This window comes from Anolis carolinensis, chromosome 2 (genome assembly GCF_035594765.1).
Source record: "Anolis carolinensis isolate JA03-04 chromosome 2, rAnoCar3.1.pri, whole genome shotgun sequence".
In the NCBI taxonomy this organism is placed as follows: domain Eukaryota; kingdom Metazoa; phylum Chordata; class Lepidosauria; order Squamata; family Dactyloidae; genus Anolis; species Anolis carolinensis.
This window is the reverse complement of record NC_085842.1, coordinates 82,935,644-82,949,156: the sequence shown is the minus strand read 5'-3', so window position 1 is coordinate 82,949,156 and position 13,513 is coordinate 82,935,644. Positions and strand designations below refer to the sequence as shown.

The 13,513-nt window shown below is 39.8% G+C and overlaps 1 protein-coding gene across 2 annotated transcripts in view; it reads right to left on the bottom strand.

Annotated features, from left to right (window-relative positions):
- The window catches only part of cacna2d2 (calcium voltage-gated channel auxiliary subunit alpha2delta 2), an 839,819-nt gene that overhangs the window by 630,832 nt on the left and 195,474 nt on the right, over window positions 1–13,513 (bottom strand). The window lies entirely within an intron of this gene.

Genomic DNA, 13,513 nt, shown 5'->3' with positions numbered 1-13,513 from the left:
AAAAGAAACAAAAGAGTAAACTAGGAAATGCTCAGGATGCCTATATCCTGCTTCAGCTTCCTCAAGCAATAGCAAAATGCTATACTGGATAATTTCTTTAAAGATAGGATTCTAAAAGGCACCATGTCACTGTTTCATATACAGAGTGTATGTGTGGATATGCATGGTATGTATGTTTGTATGTGTTTGTGTACACACATATGAAAAAGCAAATCAATACAGTGCTGAAAGAAACTTAGATACATAACAGCTCTTGCCATAGTAATATTATTAAAAAAGACATCTGAAAAGAGATTCAGCAGCAGCCAACAGTATCTAGTTGCCAAAAATGGAAAGGAGATGGGAGCAGGAGGCTAACTTGTTAACCTCTTTAAGATTTTCAACTTTTTCTTCTTTCATGACATTCTTCCATGCTTACAAGCTGAGCATACCACACAGCCAGAAGTCTTTGAAACTGGTTTTTCTCATTTTCTCAGGATAGTCATGGATTGCCCCCAAGGTTCAATCAGGAAAGTACTTCATGAAATCCCACACAGGCCCAACCCAACTGATGAAAGCTAGCATGCTGCCCTCTTCCCTCCCACTGTGCATATAATTCAGCATGTAGAGAGACTACACAGTACAAGGTACGTGGCTGAAGCTGGTGGCAGAGACAGTCAAGTTCAGAACAGAGAAAGAAACAGAAGGAATATGAGCTAAAGTCTGTGGAACTAAAGCAAGAAAATGTTTAGAGTAAATAAATACTAGGAAACTGTAACTTCCTTGAGTTTTCAGAAAGGAACACTGCTCTACTGCTCTCACAGCAAATGGAACACCATTTGATTAGTGTCAATTGAAGCATCTTTTGGGGGAAAATGTTGCTGACTGCAGTGAATGGGCAATGCTGATGGAATGAAATTTGGAAGAAGAAAAAACATCCATGGGCCTAAAAAGGCTTTGGGATGCTGAAAATAGCATGTAGTGGAAAAGTTTACCAACTAAAAACTTCCAGAAGTACAATTGCCTGTCTACCCCCTCACCCCCACCCAAAATGGGATCAGGGCATGGAAAGATAAGGAATATATATGCAAACCAGAGACTTTATTTAGCCCCCTGATAGAAACAGTGCTAATCCCACCATAATAATCACATTACTACCCACCATATGTGGTTTTGATAAATAATAACTATAACAAAGACAAAGATATTATAGAATCACATAGTTGGAAGAGACCCTGAGGAAGATCCAGTTCAACCCCCAGCTATGCAGAAATACACAACTAAAGCATTCCTGACAGATGGCTATCCAGTCTATGTTTAAAAACTTTCAGAGAAGAAGACTCCACTATACTCCGAGGAAGCATATTCCACTGTTGAACACCTTTTACCATTAGGAAGTTCTTCCTAATCATAATGGAAGTTCTTCCTAATGCTTAAGTGGAATTATATTACAGTAGAGTCTTTCTTATTCAATCTTCGCTCATCCAACGATCTGTATTATCCAACGCAGTCTGCCTCCTGCACAGAAACAGGGCTGTTTCTCTAGGCAGGCAAGCATCACAGATTTTTAAAAAAGTTTTCACAGGACTGAACTTTTTACGGATTTAATTTCTGACAATGTTGTTACAATAAGTTCATTTTATGCAATTCTATCTTTTTTGTAGTCATTTTTAGTAAATATTTTTGTAGTCAATGTTTTCAATACATTATGATGTTTTGGTGCTAAATTCGTAAATACAGTACAGTAATTACTACATAATGTTACCGTGCATTGAATGGCTTTTTCTGCCAATTTGTTGTAAAACATGATGTTTTGGTGCTTAATTTGTAAAATCATAACGTAATTTGATGTTTAATTTAAGGCTTTTCCTTAACCCCTCCTTACTATCCAACATTTTCGCTTATACAATGTTCTGCTGGCCCATTTATGTTGGATAAACGAGACTCTACTATAGTGTTATTTCATTCTTCACTCTTCAAGAAAGAGTAAATGCAGCTTCCTCACAAAAAGTATATATAATATAACCTTTCCTTATTGTCCCAGCCTCTACCCTCCATTTCTTTTTCAGACACCTCATGAACATTCACAGTATGTCATTTCAACAGTACCAATCATCATCCACATGCAAAACATACTCCACATTCTTCATCTGTCATTCAGTATCCATCTACAGTAGAGTCTCACTTATCCAACACTCACTTATCCAATGTTCTGGATTATCCAACACATTTTTGTAGTCAATGTTTTCAATGCATTGTGATATTTTGGTGCTAAATTTGTAAATACAGTAATTACTAGGTAAAAAGGTAAAGGTTTTTCCCTGACGTTAAGTCCAGTTGTGACCGACTCTGGGGGTTGGTGCTCATCTCCATTTCTAAGCCGAAGAGCCAGTGTTGTCCGTAGACACCTCCAAGGTCATGTGGCCGGCATGACTGCATGGAGCGCTGTTACCTTCACCTATTGATCTATTCACATTTGCATGTTTTCGAACTGCTAGGTTGGCAGGAGCTGGAGCTAACAGCGGCCACTCCTGCCACTCCCGGGGTTTGAACCTGGGACCTTTTGGTCTGCAAGTTCAGCAGCTCAGTGCTTTAACACACTTCACCACCGGGGCTCCCCACAGTAATTACTACATAGCATTAATGTGTAATGAACTACTTTTTCTGTCAAATTTGTTGTATAACATGATGTTTTGGTGCTTAATTTGTAAAATCATAACCTATTTTGATGTTTAATAGGCTTTTTCTTAATCTCTCCATATTATCCAATATAATCGCTTATCCAACATTCTGCTGGCCCGTTTATGTTGGATAAGTGAGACTCTACTGTATATCCCTTCTAATTATACTTAACCTATTAACTTATGTGAGAATACAAATCATTGTTTTCTCCAAGTTAGGAAATGCCACCGTGACTCAAGAGAATCCCAGGATAAATTGGAAAAGTCTCGAAGCACAGGATTGCTCTGATCCTATACGTCATCTCACCTGAATGTGTTGGCCCTGACATGTGGCATGTTCACAGAAGTCAGAGCTCTCATGTCTGATAACTTGAAATCTCAACCAGAAAAAACACACTAGGAAAAATACATGTTGGGGGGTGGGGGGTGGGGAAGCAAGACTGTAGATCACTGAACCTATACCTACTGAAACCATTCATATATGCATCACTTATCTCTTACTTATGCTGTGCAGAGATCAACCTGTCCAGGGGGAGGTAGGAACAGATAAACTAGCTAAGTGCAGTCGTATTTCTCTTTGTGCACTGATTATATACAGTGTGCTCAATGCATAAGTACACTATTATTTTGGAATAATAGGAAGTTTTGTGAAACAGATTACTTTTAAAGGTTATAACCCAAGCTGCTTATAAAAGGCTACAAATGAAAATGTTTTTTTAAAAGATATTTTAGCTATCTGCTCTTTCTATATTATTCTTGGTGACAGCATCTCACCTCCTGTATAAAAGAGGGTTTCAGCAAACAGCAAACTCCATCCTGCACAATGTAAAGGAAGCTGGATATGAATAGATGGGCCTAAATATTAACCTTAATATTAGTTAACCTTCCCCCCCCCCCTTGTCCAAAAACAAAGAATAACACTTTTCAGAAGCTGAACATAACTAATTCTTATAGTCCCTCTCTCTTCTTTTCTCCTGTTATTCTCTGAACAAGTAACAGCATAACAAAATAATGTGTTTTGAAAGCATAGCAGCTCTAGCTGAGCAGGAGCAATCAGGGAAGCAAATGAAAAGGAACAATCTTCAAGAAGAAACCTTTGGACACAGAGGGCATTTTAATGCCAGCATTTTCCTACTACAAAATGGCAAATCTCTTACGTTTGGCTGTATCTGGCTATTGCCCATAAAAAAACAATGTAAACAACCTTTCTTCTGCCACATTGTATCTTAATACTGACAGAATGAAATGGTCAAACCAAGCTTAAGAATCTACCAACTTTTTTACTGGACTATAACAACAAGATGACGCGATGAAGTATGGTATTTACTTTTATGGAGACAGCATCTAGATCTTATAAAATAATAATAATGGGATATATTTACTGCTATGAAATATACAGTCTTTCTTTAATTGCTGGGAGTGTGTTTAACAGCCAACAGAGTCTATACTAATACAAAGAAATTATTGTCCAAATATCTTTATATAAGACCTTCAGCAATAGAATTGACATGATGTACAAACATATCCATTCATTCCTGAAAAAGGTTTTCCTTAGTGTGACAATGGAAGCAACTTTCAACTTTATCCTATCCATATATGGTCTTTGAGAGGTATCTCCCTCTAAATTCAATGAGCCTTACTCCCAAGAAGGAATGCCTATGATTTCACCCTTGTATAACATTTTTAAGCAGGTTAATTATGCATCTGCAGCTAATTTGAATAAGCAAATGTTGCATTGCAATGAAATGGTTTCCCTCACTTTTCCTTCAAACACACTCACAGAACAACTAACTGTAATGTATTTGATTCATGCTGTGAGGAAAATAGCTTTAAAATAGGTTTTATCATAACAACGCTAGCACTGCAGTGATGGCTTAAACTAGACAGAAAAACTAGAGAGAAATATTACCTCTTTTTAAAGTCTGCCTGAGTTCCTTATGAAATGTCACAGGATGAGAGAGCTGGGTGTTGCTAAATTGAAGCTGACGTATCATGCAGTGCGTTTGGCAGGGACGAAAGACAGGGCTTTTTCGGTGGTGGCTCCGCGGCTGTGGAACTCCTTGCAAAGGGAGATTATGGAAGCCCCCTCACTCATGTCTTTTAGGAAGCAGCTGAAGACCTGGATGTGGGCCCAAGCTTTTGGCCCATTCTAGGATACGAGTTGATATAACCTGATGTATTCGTTGGATTAATGTGAAGTTGAATACAGACTGGCTTTGACTTTTGGCCCAATGCTACTGGCCCTGTTGTAACGGTCACATAGTGTTTTACTATTTTAATTGGATATGATATCGGTTTTTAAGTGTGTTTTTACGACTGTTGGTTTTTACTATATTTTGTATTATATGTGGCATTAATCTTGCCATTATGTAAGACCGTTCTGGGTCCACCTGGGGGAGAAGAGCGGTATATAAAATAAATAAATAAATAAATAAATATTTCATGCTAAAAAAATCTTTTTGGGACCTTTAGTCAAAAAGAGAACATTCCAGCCATAATGCCCACATGTAAGAATAATTTGGAAGCACAGAGCTGTTATCCATGTTATTAGATTAAAACAACTATTAACAGTGCTCACCTGTCAGGACACTGATGGAGGGGGTATAGAAAAACAAAGCTTTCAGTGTTCGAGATGTCCCATGGGATGGAAAGATAGTAAATTCCAAGTAAATAAATAAATGAAAGAGGAAGACCATGAAATTAAGACCACACATTTCAGCTATTATTGGCAACCTGGATGATGACTGCTGCTACTACAACAAAAAGAAAAGCTTGACTCTACAAATTGGAAGTGAGGCAATGCTGGAGTCATCTGCCTTTCTGTGTCACACTTTGTCAATCAACTTTAGCAGCAGGCATAAAAACACTTCACTTCTCAGAACCTTCTCAAAGGAAGAGTTATGGTGTTTTAGAATCCAGATTCCAGAAACATGTTTCCCATATAGTGTCTATTCCCTGCTACTATAGAGTTTGTTTTTTTAAAAAAATTAAATGTCTGGTAATTCATATTGCATGCTTTGATTGTAATTGTAGTGACATCTCCATTGCATTAACAGGATGTCAGTTTCCTGATACCATCAGAGACAATCAAGCAGGTCATGATGGGAGTGACATCTGGCCTCACTGTCAGCATCTCAGAACAATTTGCTGGTGTGCTGCAAACATGTTACATGACTATAGTGGGAAGCCAGAATGGGAAAAAGAGCTCAGCAGAACAGAAAATGAGACAGATGTTGATGGAAATGAATTAAAAGAGCAAGGCCATTTATATGGTAAAAATGATATATCCCACAGGAATGGGAAATACATAGAATAAGGAATGGAACAGGTTAATTGTTGGAGAAGGGGGTGGGCAAGGCAATGGGAGATTTGGATGTTTTTGAAGAAACATAGGAACATTCTTTTAGCAGTCTCTTGCAACATCTGCCAAACCGCAGTAGTATTGCTAGTCTTCTGGCAGTCTCAGCCCCCTCCACACAGCTGTATAAAATCCCACATTATCTGCTTTGAACTGGTTTATAGGCAGTGTGGATTCAGACAATTCCGTTCAAAGCAGATGCTGTGAATTATCTGCCTTGATAATCTGGGTTATATGGCTGTGTGGAGGGGCCCTCAGACATGGTCTTGTAATATGCTCTCCACACTCAGACGGGAGGAAATAAGCCCACTTGAGATAGAAGGCACATGGTGCACTGCTGACTCAGACGCTAAGTGCTGCCAGGCAACAAACCTGGAGAATGAACCTACAGCCTGGACTATGAACCCACAGCCACCTCTTCTTGGTTACAACTTCTATCATGCCCCATAAGAACTCCTGGTCCTGCAGAGATGGCATGGTAATGAGAGATAAAACAGGAAGGCAAGGGGGCAAGGGGATCCAATCTCCAATCTCTCTATGTCCCCCTCACTTCCTTTGCAAGCAGTTTTCCATCTATGTACAGTTTAAAAAGCAACTGTCCTAGCAATTCCTATGGAAGAGAAGTGATGGAATGAAATATACAATTAAGCTGATCCTTGGGGACAGCCAGCTATAATGAAGCAAACAAACCTAAAGAACAAAAATAATCTTGCTGCCTTGATGAAGAAACACTGGAAAAAGCCATAATAGAAACAGAGGAGGGTACAATCTGGTTACCTAAAACCACTGGGCAAGCAAGTTTCCTCTCTTCTAGCTAATCATTAATATGGTGGTCATTATCTCCATGGGCAGGAAAGGAAAGGGATATTTGTTCATTTGCATATGCATTTAGTTGCTTATTAATAAGGCTTTGCTTGGTGCTAACCAGAAGGCTGACCAAAAACACTAGCTAGGCAAGAAAGGATGTAGATAGGTAAAATTAAAATTTGCAAGGGTGACACGTATATGACAAGTGAATACTACCCATAAGGATGAAAGTGACAGCAATCAAAACTTGAACTAATTAATATTAATAATCATTAAACATTTGTTCTGCATCAACAGTGGGTTAAATGTCAGAATGAACATTGAGGCAGTGCTGTGATTTAAGCAAGGTGGTCCTGAAATCTAAGTAACTCTGGGGATGGAGAATTAAAAAGAAGGGGCAGGTTCAGACAAAGAGCAATATGCATGTAAGGGACCATTAGAAGAAGGGTTGATGGAAAACCAGGAGCAGCAAGCAGGTTGAGAAGAAAGAAAGGGTCCTATATTAAGAATAAGTTTTGAAGGAAGATTTTTTTTTCTCCTATAAGAAAAAAAGAAGAAAAAGAAATGGTTTTAAGGACAAAATTATTTGTACCAAGAAGAAAGGACAAATTTCTGAGATGTTAAAATTTTGATTCTTCTACTGCTATGTAGTGAACCTAAGCACACATGTGAAATTATTTGGATGTTTCAAATGGTTTCAACTGTTGTTGCTGTTCCTGCTGTTCTGAGCCTTCAAGTCAATTCTGACTTGTGGCACTCTGACAGAGTTTTCTTGGAAATATTTATTCAGAGCCAGAGCCATTGTTTTCTATTGAATACAGCTTTATAGCACCTGAAATTCCCAGGTGGTCTCCCTGCCAGGCACCAACTAGGCCTGATCCTGCTTAGCTTCTGAGATCAGATATCTCAGAAGCTAAGATAAGCCTAAACTGTCTTCTAACTTCATGATACCAATTACTATTTATTATTATTTATTTACTTTTATTTTACTTTTCTCCCATGAATGGGACTCAAAGCAGCGTTTCTGTTAAAACATGTATGTTACTTTGCATAGTCATTTATACTAAGAATGAACTCAGGTTGTCCAGCGTTGAGCATTCTTTTATTCTAGTCCAGTGCCTAAAGCACATACACAAACATTTTGGAGAATTTAACAAGTTTAGTTGTTAAAATCCAAGGTTGCAGAAATAAAATCACACCTAAATTCAGGGTGGGGGGAGGAAATCCTTTTGCAACTAGTGGGACTGGCCATTGGCCTGCATACGATAGCTGGCTGGGGAAGAAGGCCAGATTGGATGGGAGGAGATGGAATGGAGTATCATGAAGCCAGGACATTGCTGATGTATTGAAACACTAATAGGAGCACTTGAAACAGCAACAGGTCCCACATTAATACAGGATGGCTTTAGTAATAAAGTTGCTGCCTCAGGCTCTTGGATCTTTGAAGAGGATAATTTTGTCTCAAAGCTTTTTCCCAGAAGTATTTATCTGCCTGGGGAGAGAACTGAGAAATTACCATTTTTTATTTCCAGAGAAGTCTAAACAATACAAGTTTCTTGTACAGTACATATTTTGTCAACAAAATATTCTCGAGGGAGCCTTTACTATGCTTTTGGCCTCCAACCAATATATGCATTACTCTGATGCCTTAAGATATTCCCAAAGATCACACATCACTTCACCTCCTCACTTGCAGCTTAGCATAAATTAAAAATGAGTACCAGCACTCACAGCCCATCACTGACAACCACTAAGCTTCATACAGCTGCTCAGCCATTTTCAGATTCAGTTCCACAGTCTCTTAAACTTCAAGGATAAGCACCAGCCACTTGCTGGATATGGGGTTAAGGCTCCAACTATCAAGTTCACCTGCCTTTGACTTTAAAGACTGTCTTTACTATCTTACTTCTTCTACTTCTTTGTGAAGGATGTGCAGAGAAACAGGAATAACTCTTCAATGGCAGGAGAATTTCTTAGGTGGCTGTTGTGTTAGAACTGTCATTCTTTGGGGCTACACACATTGACCCCAGCATGCTACGATCCAAGCCCTTAATTGTTGAGTCTTTTTCTTTGTACTTTCTATACCAATGGGTTGTGGACCTGAAAAGAACTCACTCCCCTTCAGATATTCTTTAGTTGTATTCTCCTCTTGTTTTTCATTCACTTTGCCATCTTCTGCTCTTCTGCCTTTCTAGTAAATTTAATATTCAATAGTTCCATGGTTCCCATCCTCAAGAATGTTTCTTATCAGTCCTGCAGGAGTCCCCGTGGTGCAATGGGTTAAACCCTTGTGCCACCAGGACTGCTGACTGAAAGGTCAGAGGTTCTAATCTGGGGAATGGGGTGAGCTCCCATCTGTCAGCTCCAGCTTCCCATACAGGAACATGAGAGAAGCCTCTCATAGGATGTGAAAACATCTGGAAGTCCCCTGGGCAACATCCTTGCAGACGGCCAATTCTCTCATACGAGAAGTGACTTACAGTTTCTCAAATTGTTCCTGACATGAAAAAAAATCAGTTCGCAAAGCTGATTTTGGGAGAAAAGTGAAATATAAATATAATAGGAATTATAACAACATAATTAATGTCAATGCAGCTATGGTATTTGGATCAAATGCTGCAGAACCAAGAACACACACCTTTCAAAGGCACAGAAGGTGTCATGGTTTGCAAAGGCATTGTGCTGTGTGTGTTAACTGGAAAATGAAGTGCATGAAGCCAATTGGCTGAACCTGCAAAGATCTGGGAATTTATTTGATACTGTTTCTGTTCTGCTGCTGCAGAATCAGTTTGGTCAAGTTTTCATAGCTGACTGAGTACTGCTGGCAAAGAGAACAGTGTACTCAGAGGGGCCTTGCCCTTTTGAGGCCTGTTTGCTGCTGAGAAAAGAGGGAGAAGGACTGTATTCTTCTCTGAAGCAGGTTGTGGACTGAGAAAGGACTATTTATGACTGTGGACTTCTGTAAATGATCATTGTCAATACTACTGTTTTTGATCTTATCGAATCAGTAAAGTTCCTGCATGTTCGTTCTGCAAACCTGAGTGGCATGTTATTGTTCTGTGGGTGACTCTGGATCACGGACACACTTAAGAGCTTCTATTTATCATCATTAATCCCTAACAGAAGGACCTCAGAAGAGACTCTATACATCATAGTTTCTTAAACCTTTTTAACTTGAGATCTCTTTCTGCCTGAGAAATTTCTACCTGACCCCAGATATAAAGGTTTATAAAATAGATATAAAAATCAAAAATTTACTGATAAATCATCATTTGCAAGGCTTGCTAAATAGACTGATTTTCCTTTTATGAAGAACAGTTAAAACATCTTCTACGAACTGCCTCATCACATGAGAACATGAATCTACTTTAAATCTGGTTTCTGCCTCCTGCAGAATTCTGGGTTTGTAGTTTGGTGAGGCCGGGGACATGTCTGGCTGAGTTGGTTAAAGCCCCCTCCCTAAAGTGAATTTAAAGTGGATCCAAGCTCTAGTGTAATGAGGTTAAAGGTCCACTGTGAATACTGAAGTTGTTCCTAACAAATTCATGTTAGCGTTCAGAAACTTTTTACTGTTGTTAAGTTCTCCAGGACCCCAATTTTTAGCCTAAAGGACCCCATTTGGGGCCAGGACCCACAGTTAAAGAAGCAGTGCTATAGAAGACCTAGGCCCTTTTTAAAGAAGCAATTAACTCCCTCCTTCCATGGTTAAGGGTACTCTAGCCATTAGGCTTGATCGATCCATGAAAAATTTGATTCTAAACTCGTTTCAAAACTAGAGGGGGGCAGCTTTTCGTTTCTGATGGTATTTCCGAATTTGGCCCCCAAAAATTTTCGAAATTAACGAAAATTCGTTATTTTCAAAATTAATTCGTTAATGGCGGACGCGCATGCGCAATTCCCAAAAACAGCACAGAGGGAAAGGACTTTACAGGACTCTCCCACCCTCATTTTTTGAGTGATCTTCTTCAAACTTGGTACAGTGGTAGAACACATTTAACACTGATAGCTCACCAAAATTTGGAACGTTTCCCTTATCCTCTGATTTTTGGAGAATTTTCATAGCTTTTATAATAAACCATTTTTTAATAATTGCAGAAATCTGTTCCTGGTTTGAAAGTCTTATTTCCTGTTAAACTGGGTTGTCTTTACTGTGAAAGTCATTGTTCTACTTCAGAAACCTTGTTTTTGTGGCTGAAACTTTGTTAAATTGGTGTGTGTGTGATATATACTGTGTATAGTCCCTGCTTATGTGTGTGTGTGTGTGTGTGTGTGTGTATAGGTAAAGGTAAAGGTATCCCTTGACCTTAAGTTCAGTCATGTCTGACTCTGGGGGTTGGTGCTCATCTCCATTTCTAAGCCCAAGAGCCAGTGTTGTCCATAGACACCTCCAAGGTCATGTGGCCGGCATGACTACATGGAGTGCCATTACCTTCCCAGAAACACCCAGAAAATGGGAATTCCAGACAGGAAACAATCAGGGCCAGCTAATACCTCCCAACAAAGGATTCCCCCAGGTAGGAAGCAGCCAGGCTTTGAAGCTGCAAGGCTATTCAATGATAATCAAGGTGACCAATTGCAACATTCACACTTGCCTCCCACAGACAAGAGTTCTTTCTCCCACCCTGGACCTTCCACAGATATATAAACCCCACTTGCCTAGCTTCGCACAGACGTCAAAACCTCTATGTCTGCCACAGATGTGGGTGAAACGTCAGGAGAGAATGCTTCTGGCACATGGCCATAGAGCCCGGAATACATACCACAACAGTGTGATCCCGGCCATGAAAGCTTTCGACAACACAACCACAGTATCCATTCAAGTTCATGTAGCGTGGTATGGACTGGAGACCTGTCGTAGTCCTCCCTCCCTCCCTCCCCGGGAGCAGCCGAGGACGGGCCTGGCCCACACCCCCTCGCATCCCGGGCCTCTTCCTCCTCACCGCCGGGCCCCTCTCTGTCTCTCCAGGCCTGAGCTGAGGCGAGGCGGCGGCGGCCATTTCCCCCCTCCGTCTTCCTCCTCCTCCTCCTCCTCGGCCTTCTTCCCCCTCGCCCCCTCCCATTGGCTGAGCCCGTGACGCCCCTTTTGCTGAGGGGCAAAAGGAAAGGAGTTTGGGTGATTTGCAAAAGCTTTTTTTTCCTAACGAAAAAAACGAAGAAATAAGAAAAAACGGGCTCTCGCGATTCGAAACCGCGATATCCAGACGTGTGGACAATCAAGGTTGTATATTGCTTCAAAACAAACGAAAATAACGAATTAATAACGGGTAACGGGGAAATTGAATTATTTGAGCAAGCCTACTAGCCATCTTTCTCCTGATGAGCTGTCCAAGGTACTGAGTGTCTTTGCCACGTCTAAAGCAAGCTGGATCTGCCTAGATCTAACCTCATTTGAAGGGACTCTCATCTTATTTAACATGACTTGGACTGACTGCATGTGCTTCTACCTTAATTGCCATTACACTGCCTTCTTCTTAAGTGCCATAGTTGTAGTACACCTCCCCTGTGAGCATAAAATAGTGCAGGTCATAAAAAGGGAAACTAGCATACACGAGCTGACATTTGTTAATAACACATATAGGCATAAGTCAACTGTACCCCTATGTATGGAGAATCATTGCAACCCCAGACCTTGGCCATTCCATCATTAGTAAGGAGCCAGAGGCAAGGACATGGGAAAGTACCTATCCCTGTCTTCTAAAGGACCGTGCACAATGCAATCCATTTACATCTGGCTCTGAGGACATTTTACTTGCTCCAGATGTAGTGAAAGATATTGTCCTATGCCCAGTGTCAAAGTCAGGAGCAACTGTCAATGTAATCCGATTCTGGAGTGGGAAGGTGGGTGAAATCTTGCCTTTCATAGGTTCAAACCTAGGTTACTTCTATGCAAGACAATCAGAACTGGTAAATCAATTTTAACTGGGAAAAGCACTCCATGTCACTGAGGTCACTTGTATCTCTACCTGTAAAAAGAAACACCACAAAAGCAATACCATGATCCTTTTGATAAAAGATAACACTATTCAGAAGGCTGAAACATTATCTCCTTGATAATGTGAACCACTTACCAATAGGGATGTAATGAATATTCACAAGTTTTCTTATCATCTGTGAGAAACAATGTCTGAACACATTAAGAAATCCTGGTGAAAAAATTGCCATCACCATGATCATTTCCTTCTTTATACAGGAACAAAAATTGACTGCATAATCTCACCCAGTAAAAACACAACTACTTATTTTTTCATTCTCACATGTGAAAATGTAATAGGCAAAGATTTCCATCCCTACCTACCAAGGGAGTCTCTATCTCTCACACACACAACTGATCATAGATATGTTAAATCTCATGTATTACTAAGAACAAGCCAACACTTCTAACAGCCTTATATGAGCATGAGGTAAAAGCTAAACTGGTTGGTTGCCTGTAAGTGCTAAAAAAGTTGGGTACCCAATAGATCCTGCATTGTAAAATGGATTCATGTTGTTAATTGTTGTTCTCCAGGCACACTTTCTAGAATCTATCCTTAAGGCAGGAATTGAACTTCTAAAAATCAAAATTCAAAAGGATTCATGGAATAGTATGGCTGATTGTACCACAAATGTCTAAAGATGCAAGAAAAAGAAGAGATCTATCTATCTACCTTAATCAATCAATCAAGCAAGCAAGCAAGCAATCATTATAGGG